We start from the raw sequence: 17,544 nt of genomic DNA, 5'->3' as shown, positions 1-17,544 counted from the left end.
ACTATACAGTCCAAGAAATTCTCCAGGCCAGAATACTGGAGAATAATACTGGCCAGAATAAAGGTAGCCTTTGCCTTCTCCAGGGGATCTTGACAATCCAGAGATCGAATCCAGGTCTCCCGCATTGCAAGTGGATTCTGTAGCAGCTGAGCCACCGGGGAAACCCAAGAAGACTGTAGTGGGTAGCCTGTCCCTTTTCCAGAGGATCTTTTGGACCCAGCAATCAAACCAGAGTCTCCTGCATTGCCGGTGAATTCATTACCAGCTGAACTACCAGGAAAGCCTTCTTTGTGTAGGACACGCCATCTTTAATATTCTTGTTGTGCTGGTCTGGTGGAGATGAATTCTTTAGCTTTTGTATATCTGAAAAGCTCTGTTTTGCCTTAAAAAATAGTGGCAAAATATACATAAAATGTACCATCTTACATATTTTTAAGTGTACAGGTCAGCAGTGTTAAATACATTTAAAATGTTGTGCAACCGTTATCCATCTTCATAGCTCTTTTCATCTTGTAAAACTGAAACTATATCCATTAAACTGATTTTCTTCTCTCCTAACCCCAACCCTTGGCAACTATCATTCTATTTTCTGTCTCTATTTAGTTTACTTAGTATAATGTGTTAAGGTTTCATATGTGTTGTTACCATGTGTCAAAATTTCCTTTCTTCTAATGGGTGAGCAATACTCCATTGTATGTAAACACCATGTTTTGCTTATTTATCTGTCTGTGGTTACTTGGGTTACTCTCATGCTTTAGCCTTTGTAATGTTATTACGAACGTGGGTATACAAGTATCTCTTCAAGACCTTGTTTTCAGTTCTTTTGAGTATATACTCAGAAGTGGAATTGCTGGATCACTTGGTAATTCTATTTTTATTTTTTGAGGCACCAATATAGTGTTTTTCATAACAGTTATACCGTTTTTCAGTTCAGTTCAGTTCAGTCACTCAGTCGTGTCTGACTCTTTGCCACCCCATGAATCGCAGCACGCCAGGCCTCCCTGTCCATCACCAACTCCTGGAGTTCACTCAAACTCATGTCCATTGAGTCAGTGATGCCATCCAGCCATCTCATCCTCTGTTGTCCCCTTCTCCTTCTGCCCCCAATCCCTCCCAGCATCAGAGTTTTTTCCAATGAGTCAACTCTTTGCATGAGGTGGCCAAAGTATTAAGAGTTTCAGCTTTAGCATCAGTCCTTCCAGTGAACACCCAGGACTGATCTCCTTTAGAATGGACTGGTTGGATCTCCTTGCAGTCCAGGGGACTCTGAAGGGTCTTCTCCAACACCACAGTTCAAAAGCATCAGTTCTTCGGTGCTCAGCCTTCTTCACAGTCCAACTCTCACATCCATACATGACCACTGGAAAAACCATAGCCTTGACTAGACGGACCTTTGTTGGCAAAGTAATGTCTCTGCTTTTTAATATGCTGTCTAGGTTGGTCATAACTTCCCTTCCAAGGAGTAAGCGTCTTTTAGTTTCATGGCTGCAATCACCGTTTTTACATTCCCACAATTTCAATTTCTCCACATCTTTGACAACACCTGTCTTCTGTTTTTTTGATAAGAAAGAAAGTGAAGTTGCTCAGTTGTGTCCGACTCTTTGCGACCCCATGCTGCCAGGCTTCTCCATCCGTGGGATTTTCTAGGCAAGAATACTGGAGTGGTTTGCGATTTCCTTCCTAATGAGCTTGAGGTCATATCTCATTGTAGTTTTGATTAGCATTTTTCAAATAATAAGGGGCATTGAGTATCTTTTCTCATGCTTATTGGCCATCTATATATTTTCTTGGGAGAAATGTCTGTTCAAGTCCTTTGCCCCTGTTTTTTTAAATCTAGTTTTTGGTGACACCAAAAATGTGGGCATGTGGGATCTTAGTTCTCCAACCAGGAATTGAACCCACACCCCTTGCAGTTGAAGCATGGTGTCTTAACCACTGGACTGCTAGGGAAGTCCTGTTTTTGAATTGGGGTGGTTTTCTTATAGGTTTTAGGAATTTTCTATATATCCTCAGTATCCTTTATCAAATAGATTTGTAAATATAGTTGACCTTTGAACAGCATCGGGGTTAGGGGCACCAGCCCTCCATGCAGTGGAGCACCCACATGGAATTTATAGCTGGCCCTCTGTATCTGTGGTTTTTCCATATCTGTGTAGTACTGTAGTATGTACTGTTGAAAAAATGCAGGTATAAGTGGACCCATACAGATATTATCTTTATACATCATTTACCTAAAAACAGAAAGAATTTAAAAAGTTTCATTAATGTCTTAAATTATGTAGAAAGATGACTTGAGCTATAAACCAAAGTTACAGTAATTCTAACTTTTATAATTGCCCATATATTTACCTTTATTAAGATCTTTATTTTTTTATATGGCTGTGAATGACTATATTATTTTTTAAATTTATTTATTTATTTTTAATTGGAGGATAATTGCTTTACAATATTGTGTTGGTTTCTGCCATAAATCAACATGAATCAGCCATAGGTTATGTATGGCCCCTCCCTCTTGAACCTCCCTCCCACCCCATTGCCACCCCTCTAAGGTATCACACACAGCATTGGATTTGAGCTCCCTGCTTCACACAGTAACCTTCCGCTGACTGTCTAGCTTCACATATGGCAGTGTATACGTGTCAGTGCAACTCTCTTCATCTGCCCCACCCTCTCCTTTCCTGCTGTTTCCACAGTCTGTTCTCTATGTCTGCATCTCCATTGCTGCCCTGCAGATAGCTTCATCAGCACTGTCTTTCTAGACTCCATATGTATTCATTAATATATAATATTTGTCTTTCTCTTTCTGACTTACTTCACTCTGTATAGGTTCATCCATCTTGTTCGAACTGAGTCAAATGTGTTCCTTTTTATGGCTGAGTAATATTCCATTGTGTACATGTATCAGAACTTTTATTTTTTCAAATGAACGAGAGATTATTTAATTTTTGAAAATGACACACAAGAAGGACAGAAGCATGAATTCACTACAATTACTTTTATCATCTCTTCTATCATCAACATTACTGCTAAGTAAGCTCACTTTTCCAAAACAGTCCTAATTCCTATTCCATTGCATCCTGTTCTTCTTTATCCATTCATCTGATGATGGACATCTAGGTTGCTTCCATGTCCTAGCAATTTGAAATAATGCTGCGATGAACATTGAGGTACATGAGTTTTTTTCAGTTATGGTTTCCTCAAAGTATATGCCCAGTATGTGAATTACTTTCTGTTGCCCTTTCATTTCATTGTGCTGAACTTCCTGCAGTAGTATGAACTTTCTCAGGCTTTATTTATTTGATAATGTCTTAATTTCTCCTTGAAGGAGAGTTTTACCAAATATAATAATCTTGGTTATCTGCTTTTTCTTTTTTAACATTTTGAATATATCAGCATGCTGGTGTACAGTCTTTCTAATGAGTTAAGTTCAGTTCTTTTACTCAGTCGTGTCCCACTCTTTGTGTCCCCAGCAGACTGCAGCATGCCAGACCTCCCTGTCCATCACCAACCCCTGAAGTTTACTCAAACTCATGTCCATTGAGTCAGTGATGCCATCCAACCCTGCTTATATACTTACTGAGGACACCTTGTGTGTGATAAGTCAGTTGTGTCTTGCTGCTTTCAAGATTTTCTCTTTATCTTTGGCTGTTCAAAGTGTCTTTATGTGGATCTCTTTGAGCTTATCTTTACATGGTGTTTGTAGAGCTTCTTGGACATTTATGTTCATGTTTTTCATCAGATTTGGTCAAGTTTTCAGTTACTAATTTTTCAGATACTCTGTCTGCCTCATTTTGCTCTTTTCCTCCTCCTGGGACTCCCACAGTGCATATGTTGGTACACTGGTTTGTGTCCTATAGGTACCTTACTGTGTTTATTTTTCTATCAGTTTTCTGCTTTTCCTCAGACTTGATAATTTCCCTTGTTCTGTCTTCAAGCTTGATGATTCTTTCTTTTGTTTGCCTAAATCTGCCTTTGAATCCATTTAGTGAATTCATTTTAGATATTGAACTTTTTGTCTCTAGAATTTCTCTTTTGGTTTCTTTATGTATTTTCTCTTTATTGATATTTCTGTTTTGTCTATATAACATTTTATTGATTTTCTTCATATTTCCATATCAGTTTTTCTTGCTAAGTGTTGACCACTCATCATTCTGGTTTGTGAACCATTGACTCAGGTCATTTAAAAAATTCTGAAATCAGACAGTTGATAGAAATGATAATCACAGATAGTTAATAACTATATGGAAAGAGTCTTCAAAAATGAAAATGAAAACAACTGAATGTAAATAAAACAGTGAAATACAAACTTAAATGAAATAACATCTTTTTCCTACCAAATGGAGGATGATGAATAAAACTTTATGCCAAGTAGTGGAAGAGTTCTATAATACTATATTTGGAAAGAGTATCTGATCACAGAACTCTTTTTTTCACTTAGGGCCTCTTGCAGGTTTTCTATAACAAATATTGAGAGATGCAGCGTTACGGTATCAGTTAATAAAAAAGATACAGAGAGGAGATACAACACAATATGCTAGGGCCTGTAGGTATCCCAAGATGAAAAAGATTTATCTAGAAAGTGATACTGACACATATATGTTAACTGTGCCACAAGTAACTGTAAGTGAAATATAAATGTAGTGCTACAGTGGAATCAAGACTTCTAAATGGTTTATCAGAAAAGGCCTTATCAAAGAGCTTTATTTTAAATAAACATTGGAGAGAATTCCCTGGCAGTCTAGTGGTTAGGACTCTGGGCTTCCACTATTGGTGACTTGGATTCAGTCCCTGGTTGGGGAAGTAAGATCCTGAAAGCTGAGTGGCACCTCACGCGCCCCCCCCCCCACGCCCCCGCCCCCCCCCCACGCCCCCGCCCCCCCCCCCCCCCGCAAAAAAAGTAAGCATTGGAATTTCATCAGGTAGAACTCATTCCCAGTTGGAAGACAGTAGTATGAGAATAGTATGATGAGAACTTTAGTGAGGAATAATAAATAACCTTACTCCATAACCAGAGTAATTGTTTTCAGAACTTAGATCTCCTTTCTAATATCTCCTTCAGTGTTTTTGCTTAGGATAAAGTCCAGCGTCTAAACATGACTAATACTTAGGGTGACAAACTGAGACAGTTTTGAGAGGAAACAGAGCATGTTAATGATTACATGGGGATAGTAGGCATAAGCTGAGATGCTTTGGGCTAACTGGAATATGTGGTCACCCTTTCCATAAAGAATGTCCATTGTTTGGCCCATGATTTGCCATCAGCTTTGTCTTACAGTGCTGACTTGCTTTAGTCCCAGAATTCTTACCCACCTAGCCTTTCTGTTGTTTGAATTCTCTGTTTTTTCCTGCTAAGAACCTTTACATTTGCTGTTCTTTTCTTGAATCTTTTCTTCTGTCTTTTCATTTAATTCTTAGTTATCCTTCAGAAATTAAATTATGGAACAATTTCCATTTCTTTCTTGACCTCCTCTATAAGTTAGCTAATCATGGAAAGTTAAGATTTATTTAAAACTGAAGATGTGTTAGAAATAGAAACGATAGTTCTTACGATCAGTTGAAGGGGGTGGTAGGTTTAGAAGGTAGGTCATGTCCAACTCTTGCGACCTCATGGACTGTAGCTTGATAGGCTCCTCTGATCATGGAATTTCCCAGGCAAGAATACTGGAGTGGGTTACCATTTCCTTCTTCAGGTGATCTTCCTGTCTCAGGAATCAAACCTACCATCTCCTGTATTGCAGGCAGATTCTTTATGAATGAGTCACCAAGGAAGCCCAATTGAATGGCAGAAAATATTTTGAGAGTTCTTTGAATTCTGGGGTGTTGGGGCTCCTACTGAAATGAAAAAAAGGAATCAGTGGTGAAAAGAGTAAATTTTAGAGAAGAAGACAGTGAAGGACATTTGACAGTTTTCAGTCTCTACTTGATCACTGACAAATCCAGGTTCAACTTTCTGAAAATAGAGCTTTTGGTTTAGTTTTCACTGAATAAGTTTATCATATAAACTCTTAAATTGTTGCAGATATTAAAACCAGTTTGAGAAAAGTGTTTATGGTGTTAGGCATTTTAGCAGTTATGTCCAGACAATTTGCAAAGTTGTATGGTGGATTTTCCTCATAGCTCAGTTGGTAAAGAATCTGCATGCAGTGTAGGAGTCTGCCTGCAGTTGAGGAGGTCTGGGTTCGATCCCTGGGTTCAGAAGATCCCCTGAAGAAGGCAGTGGCTACCCACGCCTGCTTGGAGAATCCCATGGACAGAGGAGTCTGGTCGGCTACAGTCCATGGCGTTGCAAAGAGTAGGACATGACTGAGCAACTAACACACACGGTGGATAAAAGAGAAAATTAACATTTTAAAATAAAAATTATTGGTCCAGGGTTCAGTAAATTTCTGTGTTTTTTTTTTTGCCCACACCACACTGCGTGCAGATTTAGTTCCCCAGCCAGGGATGGAATCTGGTTCCCTTGCAGTGGAAATGCAGTGTCCTAACACTGGACTGCCAGGGAATTCCCTCTGTGATTTTTTAAATGTTCAAATTTTTTCCCACGGGTGGTTGTGGGTGGTATTTTCACAGTATATTGGGATTTTTAGCCCCCTCTAGGGTTAGGGCACTTTAGTGTTCTATTTGGTAAGTAAAAATATACTTTATTCCCAGTGCTTAATTTTTGGAATAAAGAGGGATAAGTCATTTTCCCAGTGCTTTCCTTTTATTTGAAACAGTGGATACGTTTTTACAAACAAATGTTGTAGTGAATCCTAAATTTTAAGATAAGGGAGGATATCTTTTATTAATGTCATCTTATTGCTCCCTGGTGGCTCAGACAGTAAAGAATCTGCCTGTGATACAGGAGATGGGTTCAGTCCCTGGGTCAGAATGATACCCTAGAGAAGGGAATGGCTACGCATTCCAGTATTCTTAGCTGTAGAATTCTATGGTCAGAGGAGCCTGGTAGGAGTTGGACACGACTCAGTGACTGACACTTTCACTGCATATTTATGATTTGCTAATCATATGCTAAATGCTTTTCGTTTAGTCATGCTAACAATTCTGGGAAGTATAGGTATCACTATATCTTTATTTTATGGGTAAAGAAATTTGAAAGTAAAAATCCCTTAAAGTTGTAGCATTTATTTTATAATTTAAATATGCAACAGTTACACGTTTTGAAAGGGGTAGAACCCATAAGACTATTTTGGTAACTGAAAATGAACTGGTATTTTTTTGTCTTAAGTTAATATCCGTATTCATTTGTTTATTTTTTTAATTTTAGGTTTTGTGGTATTGAGAAAATCCTTGCCTATACAGAATAGTTATTACAGATTCTTAAAACCAGCTTGGCTTTTAAGTCCAGTTAAATCTTTTATGAAACTTGAGGATTGAGCAATACATTATTCAAAGCTAAATTACAGTTTATATCTAATTCTTACTTGTAAATATACAGGTTAGACAGGAAGCCCCCAAACACATTTAGCAAAACCACCATATGATAGCCAAGCTAAGTCTTACTTGTACCTTTGTTGTCACCCCAGTGTTAGATTTTAGGCCAAGCAGGTGTTCTGCAGTTCTGATGTAGTCCACAATTGAGAGTGGTGTTAGTGTTAAGTGAGCTGTCACCAGCAGATTTGAATGAAAACAAAAGATCAAAAAGGCAAACAACCCAATCACAAAATGAGCAGATCTAAATTAGACATTTCTCCAAAGAATACATGCAGATAGCCAATAGACACATGAAAAGATGCTCAACATCACTATTATGGGTTTTTGAAAAATTTATTTAGTTTAGTTTTACTTGGAGGATAATTGCTTTACAACGTTGTGTTGGTTTCTGCCATATATCAGCATGAATCAGCCATAGGTATACGGGCGTTCCTTCCCTTTTGAACCTCCCTCCTGCTTCCCACCCCATCCCACCCCACTAGGTTGTCACAGAGCACCAAGTTGAGCTCCCTGCATCATACAGATCTGTTTCGAAGAGTTGACTCATTGGAAAAGACTCTGATGCTGGGCAGGATTGGGGGCGGGAGGAGAAGGGGGCGACAGAGGATGAGATGGCTGGATGGCGTCACTGACGTGATGGACGTGAGTCTGAGTGAACTCTGGGAGTTGGTGATGGACAGGGAGGCTTGGCGTGCTGTGATTCATGGGGTCACGAAGAGTCAGACACGACTGAGTGACTGAACTGAACTGAACTGAATATATATGTTTCAATGCTGTTCTCTCAGTTCATCCCGCCTTCTTCCCCTGCTGTGTCCACAAGTCTTTCTCTATGTCTGCTTCTCTATTATTGCCCTGCAGATAGGTTCCTTAGTACCATTTTTCTGTTGTTGTTTAGTAGGTAAGTTTTGTCTCACTTTTCTGTGACCCCATGGACTAGCCTACCAGGCTCCTTTGTCCATTGGAATTTCTAGGCAAGAATACTAGAGTGGGTTGCCATTTCCTTCTCTAGGGAACCATTTTTGTAGATTCCATATATATGTGTTAATACACAATACTTGTTTTTCTCTTTTTGACCTAATTCACTCGGTATGACAAACTCTTAAGTGCATCCACCTCACTAGAACTGACACAAATTTGTTCCTTTTTATGGCTGAGTAATATTCTATTGTATATCACATCACTGCATATTCAGTTTAGTTCAGTCGCTCAGTCGTGTCCAACTCTTTGCAACCCCATGAATCGCAGCACGCCAGGCCTCCCTGTCCATCACCAACTCCAAGAGTTCACTCAAACTCATGTCCATCGAGTCGGTGATGCCATCCAGCCATCTCATCCTCTGTCGTCCCCTTCTCCTCCTGCCCCCAGTCCCTCCCAGCATCAGAGTCTTTTCCAATGAAGTCAACTCTTCGCATGAGGTGGCCAAAGTTACTGGAGTTTCAGCCTCAGCATCATTCCTTCCAAAGAACACCCAGGACTGATCTCCTTTAGAATGGACTGGTTGGATCTCCTTGCAGTCCAAGGGACTCTCAAGAGTCTTCTCCAACACCACAGTTCAAAAGCATCCATTCTTTGGCGCTCAGCTTTCTTCACAGTCTTAACTCTCACGTCCATACTTGACTACTGGAAAAACCATAGCCTTGCCTAGACAGACCTTTGTTGGCAAAGTAATGTCTCTGTTTTTGAATATGCTGTCTAGGTTGGTCATAACTTTCCTTCCAAGGAGTAAGCGTTTTTTAATTTCATGGCTGCAATCACCGTCTGCAGTGATTTTGGAGCCCAAAAAAAGTACAAACAATAAATGCCAGAGAGGGGATGGAGAAAAGTGAATCCTTCTACACTGTTGGTGGGAATGTTCTCCATTTCACTATAGTAAATCAACTATTCTCCAAGGTAAAATAAAATTCTGTGAATATGAAAAACAAAAACAACAAAGTGAGTCAACAGTAGATTCTCCCTTAATTGATGCTCTACCGTAGTAAGAAGTTCAAATACATAGAGAGGCTACCATTAAAAGGAGATAACCATATAACACTGGAAATTGTACTTGAGGGGCTTCAGTGTGTTAAAAATATTGTTTATTTAATGTATTTGAATATATATTTTGAAAATTTGTTTAAAAAATACTGGCATATGCTGACGTACCATTTCCCTAGTTACTCTTGTTTCAGTTGTGCCTTTTGGTTTCAGTTGTGCCTTTTGGTTTTTAATACGCAAGACTTCATGGAAGTAGTTTTCTTAATGGTTTTTAGAACAGGTTAATACAGATGTAGTTCATATGCCATGCAATTCACCCACTTAAAACACGTAATTCAATAGTTGTATTTTCGCAGTTGTGCAGCCACATCAGTTTTAGATCATTTTCATCCCCAGAAAAAGAAAAAGGCAGTGTTGTCCAAAAAACGCATTTTCTTCAGACACTCAAACCCCTTTCAGTGTGGCCCAGTGCTTTCATTCTTTGGCTTGCAGAGTCACGTCTCCCATTTCCCTTTTATTCACATAGCTCATTGAGTGGAATGGGAGGTAGAGTGGCCTTTACTGTTTCTTTCCTTTTTCAGTGTTTACATAGTTGAATTCAGTTATGTTAAATGTGTTTAATGAATCATCTGCATGATAATTTTTAAATTTTCTTTTTGAAATTTTGAAATTTCACCAGGATGTGCCTTCCCGCCCCCCACTTTCTCTTTGGTATTTGGTATACCCATTCAATCTCAATTATTTATTTAGTTCAGGGAAGTTTATTTAGTTCAGGGAAATTTTATTCTATTATTTCACCTGTTTTATTGTTCTCTTCCTTGGATTTGCCTTTGAGATTTCTTTTATACCCAATTGCTTAATCTTTCTTGTTTGCATATAAAATATCTTCCAACTCTAACTCTTTGTTTTTGTTTTTTGGAAGTTGATTGAGAACTCTGTCAAAAGCTTGCCCAGCAAAATTTTTATTTTCTTATCTCATAATATTTTCACATGTCTGCTTTTCATGGCCATCTGGGTTTAGTTTTTTGTATAGCCTCTCACATATCTCAGATAGCACTTAAAAGTAGAAACTTCTTTTCTGTAAATTGTTTCCTTCTGGAGCGGTTATTTAATTCACCTTGAACCTTCTCTTTCGCATAGTTAATTTCTTTCAGAAACCTGGCATCCTTGGTTGTCTTTTTGTTCAATGAATCTTAGATATTATTGATTACTAGAGCTAGCTGTTGTGTTTCGTATGTAGTTATGTAGGTAGCTAGGTAGTTCTTTTTCCCTGAACTTTTCCCTTTGAATGGGGAGACTCACCTGTAGTTTAGTGGGTTTATCACGAAGCAGAGTTGCTTCTCTTCTTGCCTCATGGATGAATAGTAAGTAGGGAGGCGGTAGGTTGGAATGCTCACACTTGCCAAAATGAGGAGGCCTTTAGAGACTAGAAGTGAAAAATGCTAGTTGTGTCTCTGTCAGCTTCTGAGTGGAGTTGCCTCTGCTTTACATTTCCCCTCCTCGGTGTCTGTTTTAAGGGTCTGAAATTACTTTATACTTGGCTCTGTTTGTGTCTTGGGCCCTAACATACTCAAAAAGGAATCATTTCTGTAATTTGGCTAACTTTGATTTAAAGAGCAGCAGATTTCTGGCTTTCGCCTGAGAGTAAAAACCTATTGATATTGTTCTGTTCAGTTTTGATTAGAAGTTTAACATAGTTCTAATAATAAGTGTTGTTAGTAAGTTCTCAGTAAGTGTTGGCTGTGTTTTATTATTATTACAAATGTATATGGTCTTTTGTGTTATATGATAGAAAAGTGATTTGTAGCTTTTCCGAATCACTTTGTTGTATACCTGAAACGTTGTAGATCAACTATACTTCAGTTTTTAAAAAAACCTTAAAAAATAGCTTTTTTAATAGGGAGAGTATGTATATATCTGTTAATTTTTGGTTTGGAGGTTTTGGCCTGAGAACCCTTTTAACCATACTAAACTTTTGTTTTACTCTATTTGGTAGTGTTTTTGTTTATATTGTTATGAATTTGCATACTTTGGGTGAAGATTACAGCTCTTACGGCAGGAAGAGGGATACTAAAAAGTATGAATGAAGAATGATAATAATGTTACTTTTCTTTTTTTGCTTTTTCAGTTTGAACAGAAAACTGGTGCAGTTTTTGATGAAATTGTAGAGAACTGTAAGTACCATTCTAAAAAAAAAAAAAACCCAAAACAATGGTGTCTTAGATAGTAAATACAAGTCTAGAGAAGGCATTTATCTGTAACTGTGATTAGTTAGGGCTAATTAATGTGATGGTCCAATTTGATTTGGTTTAGATCTTATCACACCCTCTTAGTGTTTTAATTAAGTTAATCTGACTTGTAAGAATCTTACTCTTTTCTTTAAATATTCTTGTAGTTATTACTATTGAAATATAGCCATGGTTTGTGTATGTGTGGATCATATTGAACTTATCACTCAAGCTTTGTTTACAGGGTCTCTTAATTCTCTCTTCATATTTTTTCCATTGTTACATTATTTTCTTAAAAGAAACTTTGTTTCTTAGATTATAAAAGTAATACATTCAATTTTATAATACAAAAATGAATAAAGCAGAAAATAAAAACCTTTATCTTTACCATTCTCCAAAGAGAATCTGGTTTGAAAGTGTAATATATATCTTTCCAGACTTTTTTCTATGAATGTAAATATATATCTTTATGTGATGGGTGGGAAGAATGTACTGTTCTTGCATTTTTCATACAACTGCCTGGACATCTTCTGTTTATGGACCCATTTTATCCTTTTTAGTGTGTGCTCAGTATTTTATTGTCTCACTGTACTATAAGTTAACCAGATTCCTCTTTTACATATGTGATATTATTTTCAACTTTTTACTGTTAAACAGTGTTAAGTATGCATTTCTGTTGTCTACTTATTGAAGTGTTTTTGTAGAAAAAATTCCAAGAATAGAATTTTTTCTTCCAGTTTTATTGAGATATAATTGACATGTTTTGCCTTATGTACATCATTAAATGATTACCACAGTACATTTAGTGAATCTAAAAATAGAATTGATGAATCATCAAAGGATGTTCGTGCACTTGTTGATGATGGATAATTTTCATCATCTAAAATTCCTAAGGCAAGGGAAATGTGCTTTTCTTTTGTTTTCTGTTTACCTTCACTAAAGGGATCTGTTAGTACCTTCTTTCTCTTTTGAATTAGTTTGTTAATATTTTTTGAGTGATAACAGTTCTTTAGACTACATATTGAAAAGTAACTAGTGCTCCTGATCTTCAGTGGATTTAATTATTAAATGTCCTTTTTGTTGCATGCAAGTTTCAAAACTAGACTTTTGCTTGCTTGTCTCAAGAAAAAAGATTTAGAAGTATACTGGTGTATTTCACAGAAATCAGGAAGGAGGTAAAGAACACATTTCCTTCAGGGAACTCAATGAAACGTGATCATGGGCCCACTCTCTAGTACTGCCAAAAAGCAGTTATGCTCCAGTGACTTTTAGTCTTTTTCTGTATCCATTTTAGATTTTAAGTTGCTGGTAAAAAGATTATAATTAGTCCAGCTGGTTCATCTTTGAACCAGTCGTCTGTGGTCGGGGGAACAGGGTCAAAAAGTAAAACATGCTGTTAGAAGGTATTCCTCAGCCATTACTTCTCACTTTCAGCAAGTAATTTTTGATTTCCTGCTTCTGGATATGCCTTTGCTCAAGTCTGTATGCCAGAAATAGTAATTAATAGTAATAATAATTAATCAAATAGCTTTCTAATGATGCTTTTTTGATTGGATGGTTTTTTTGTGAAAGATGTTGCAGTGACAACAGTTTTAAAGCAGAAATCTCAAGGCAGTAATAAGCATGCTGCTATATGTGGGTCTTTACACAGAACATGTGGAATTTATGTTTCTGGTGCAGGTAATCTTTTTTGCTCCAGCCCTGCAAACATTTTTAGGCTAGGGGTTTGCAAGCAGGGGATTTTAAACCAAATTTTGAATGCAGTGGTGTGGTAAAGATTACCATTTACCTCCCTCTTTCTGGTAGTTTATAATTAAGGGGCTGTTGAAGGCAGAGAAGTAACTAGCTTGGAAGAGGAGGCTGCTCTGCCTCCACAAGGGAGCTCAGGAACACAGACCTCTACATACAGAGAGAAGGGCAGACTGCTATATAGATGGTATTCTGGAAGTTTCTGATTCCAAAGATGGTCATCTGAGGCCTACCATTTTGTCTTGATGTCCAGAAAAAAAGGAGACTGTTTCTCAGGCAGGTGCCTGAAAATGTCTTGTGTAATACCAGACCTAACTGTATGTTCATTGCCCAAGACTGCTAGGATGGGAACTTCAAATATTTGTTTTATAAATCAAGTTCAGCCCTTCTACGGTGCAACCTTTTGGCAAACTACAGTGTCTGCTAATGTAACCCCATCAGTGAGGACGTTGGGAAATTTGGTTTAAACATGAAAATAGTTAAATTGGCGTGCCAAATATATAGTGTTGTCAATGAAAGAGATTTAAAAGAAAAAAAAAGTCTTCAGTATTTTATGCCAATCAGAAGAGAAAGTAGAGTTGTCCACCTTCTAGTTTGTCATTTGTCTGGAGAATTGTGCTGTCGATTTTTTAAGGTAACATGTTGATAGTAGAAATGACTGATGTATAACTCATGTTCCTTTAACCATTGCTTCACATTATTGATGTGCAGTTTGAAAGAAGTTAAAAAATAATTTTTATTGATGTATAATTTATTTACAATGTCAATTTCTGCTATACAGCAAAGTGATTGCATTACACATTTTTTTAATATTCATTTCCATTTATAGGATATTGAATATAGTTCCCTGTGTTTATACAGTAGGACCTGGTTGTTGAGAGATTTAAAAAAAAATGCTTTTAGATAACTGCTTCTTTAAATCAAGGACTTTCATCAATTGAATGGCTCTAAGGTAACCACCAGGGAAGAATCCACTTGCCAGTGCAGTTTCAGTCCCTGGATTGGGAGGATCTCCTGGAGAAGGAAATGGCCACCCACTCTGATATTCTCACCTGGGAAATCCTGTGGACAAAGGAACCTGCTGGGCTACAGTCCGTGGGGTTGCAAAAGAGTCAGACACGACTTGGCGACTAAATGATAACAACAAAGATAACCACCTGGTCATTTACCAGTGGTTAATTTTCTTACTGATAGAAAAAGTTCATTGAATGTAACAGACTTGACAGCTTCAAGGGAAAAATAAGAGCATTGTTGAATTTTCATGTGCAGTCTTTGGATTAAAAAACTACTCATAATGTTTTGATCACTTGCAGTATACCAGTTTATTTGTGAAAAACTTTACATGTATTACTTTTTAAAAATCTTGATCATTATATAACTGGTAGATTAGATTCAACTATGTGTTGATATAACAGAAACACAATAGAAAAACTTATTTTCCATGTGAAAAAAGCCTAGATGAAAAAATGCTCTGGATATCAGGAATACAGGGTGTTCTGGTTTTCTTTATCACTTCCTTGGCATATGGCTTCCATTCTCTGATGTTCTGAGATACCTGCTGTATCTTCAGCTTGTGATGGGTTAGGGAGGAAGGCAAAAAGGCATACTTCTCAATGGAATCAGCCTCTTAAAGAACTTTCCTAGAAACTCTACACTGGTTTCCATTTCATTAGCCATCCTGATTTTGAAGAAAACTAGGATTGTCCTTTAGCTGCGCCTGTTGGTGCCAACAGTAAAATTGAGGATCTCTTAATGAAGGGAAAGGGAATTGTTACCAGGTATGTAATCTCTGCCATAACAACCCTCTAAATGAAGATATTACAGCTGTTTCTGTGTTACCAGGAGGAAACTAAGGCTTAGAGACATCATTTAAAGTGGTACAACCAGGATTTGAATGCAGGTTTATCTTAACTCCCAAGCTCCTCTAAGCTCCTCTTAAATCTCGTTACCTATTTCTGAACTGCCCCCTAGTTCACTGGAATCACAGGTTTTGAATAGTAATTATTTGGTAGAAATAAAAGAATATTTTGTAAAGTAATTTAGAGATATTTTAATGAGTGTTAACCATGACAGGTTTTGGGGGCTGTCTATCAGCAGCCAAGAATCCGCTTGCAATTCAGGAGACACAGGAGACGTGGGTTCAATCCCTGGGTTTGGAAGATTCCCCTGGAGGAGGGCATGGCAACCCACTCCAGTGGTATTGCATGGAGAATTGCCATGAACAAAGGATCCTGACAGGCTCCCGTTCATAGAGTTGCAGAGTCAGGCGCAACTGAGCACACACAGTGTCAACGTCAGTTTGTGTTCAAACCCTAACCCTAACCCTAACCCTGATTTTACCCACTCCAGTGTTATTGCATGGAGAATAGCCATGAACAAAGGATCCTGACAGGCTACCGTCCATAGAGTTGCAGAGTCAGGCGCAACTGAGCACACACAGTGTCAACGTCAGTTTGTGTTTGAATTATAAAATATCTGTCCTGTCAGTGCAGTTCAATTTTTAAAAGAACTAATAAGTTGAGCAGTGTTTTTTTTTTAAACCTCAGAGCTACTTAAAAATTTCTGTTTATATGGCCTATTGCTGAGTATTGTTTTTGTCCTTCCAGCATTTGAATGAATATCTTATTTATGAAAATGTTGAAATCAAAACCTAGAGTTGTCTTTAAAGATATAAGCATGGGTATAAAACTGAGATGACTTTAACTTAAAACACCTCACCATTCTTAATAATTTTCTATTTATTAAATAAAAACATAGATTCTTTTTGAATTAAGCATTGTATTAAGTTTTTAAACTAATTTTTGCTTTATTTCTATGTTGCTAAAAGGAATATGTATTTGAAAACAAGTTACAGTTTTATTTCAAGATTGATATCTTTAAAACTGAGTGGTGACAGGAAAACTTTGAGACTGAAAGGAAGACATGAGTTGTATATGAATTTTAGTTTATGTTGATAACTAGTAGAAAAGATTGGTAAAGTTGAAAGTATATGATAAATGTTTAAATATAAGATGATTCAAATACAGGGTTCTCATCCATTTTCCAATGAAAAGATCACAACAGTTAAGTTTTTAATATCTACAGTGCATGTTGTCTTAGACATATAGATGAAAATCAGATGTCTGTTGATCATGTTAATTCAACTACTTGTTAATTTAAATATATACATCTTTAAGCTTCATGTTAAGTAATATTAATTTAGAAAATACTCCTTTTCTCACAGTTATTTTGTGAAAGAATTTTAAGTACCTAACATGCATGTTTGAGAAATTTGACCTTGTTACCACTAGTGTCATTTCTTAAATCAGTTAATAGTTTTCTAGAGCCTACTGTCTAAATTATTTAAGATAAAACATAGTTTGAATTTGCATTCTTATTACTGACAATGTGCTGCTTAACAGATCACCATAAACTTAAGTGGTTTAAAACGACAATTTTATTATGCTTGTCGGTCTGTGGCTCAGATATTCCAAAACGATACACGTGAGATGTCTTGTTTTTGTTCCGCGATATCTTGGTTCTTGGCTAGGAAGATTTGAAAACTCAGTAGGGAGAATCTGGAAGTGTGTTGTGTATCACATTTATCCTTTCATCTGTTGATGGACATTTAATTTACTTCTGTGTCTTAGCTATTATAAATAGTGCTGCTGTGAACATTGGTGTGCATGTATCTTTTCAAATTAGTGTTTCATCTTTCTTGGATATGTGTCCAGGAATGGAATTGCTGGATCATATAGTAACTTTTTAGTTTTTTAAGAAAACTTCAGATTGTTTTCTGTAGTGACTCTCTCAGTTTACATTCTCACTAACAGTATAGGAAGCTTCCTTTTCCTCTACTCTCTCTCCAGCATTTATTATTTTTGAACTTGTTGATGATGGCCATTCTGACCAGTGTGAGGTGATACCTCAGTGTAGTTTTGATTTGCATTTTTCTAGTAATTAGCTATCGGAGAAGGCAATGGCACCCCACTCCAGTACTCTTGCCTGGAAAATCCCATGGATGGAGGAGCCTGGTAGGCTGCAGTCCATGGGGTTGCTAAGAGTCGGACACGACTGAGCGACTTCCCTTTCACTTTTCACTTTCATACATTGGAGAAGGAAATGGCAACCTACTCCAGTGTTCTTGCCTGGAGAATCCCAGGGACAGGGGAGCCTGGTG

This window comes from Budorcas taxicolor, chromosome 3 (genome assembly GCF_023091745.1).
Source record: "Budorcas taxicolor isolate Tak-1 chromosome 3, Takin1.1, whole genome shotgun sequence".
Classification (NCBI taxonomy): domain Eukaryota; kingdom Metazoa; phylum Chordata; class Mammalia; order Artiodactyla; family Bovidae; genus Budorcas; species Budorcas taxicolor.
Note: the sequence above shows the minus strand (reverse complement) of the source record.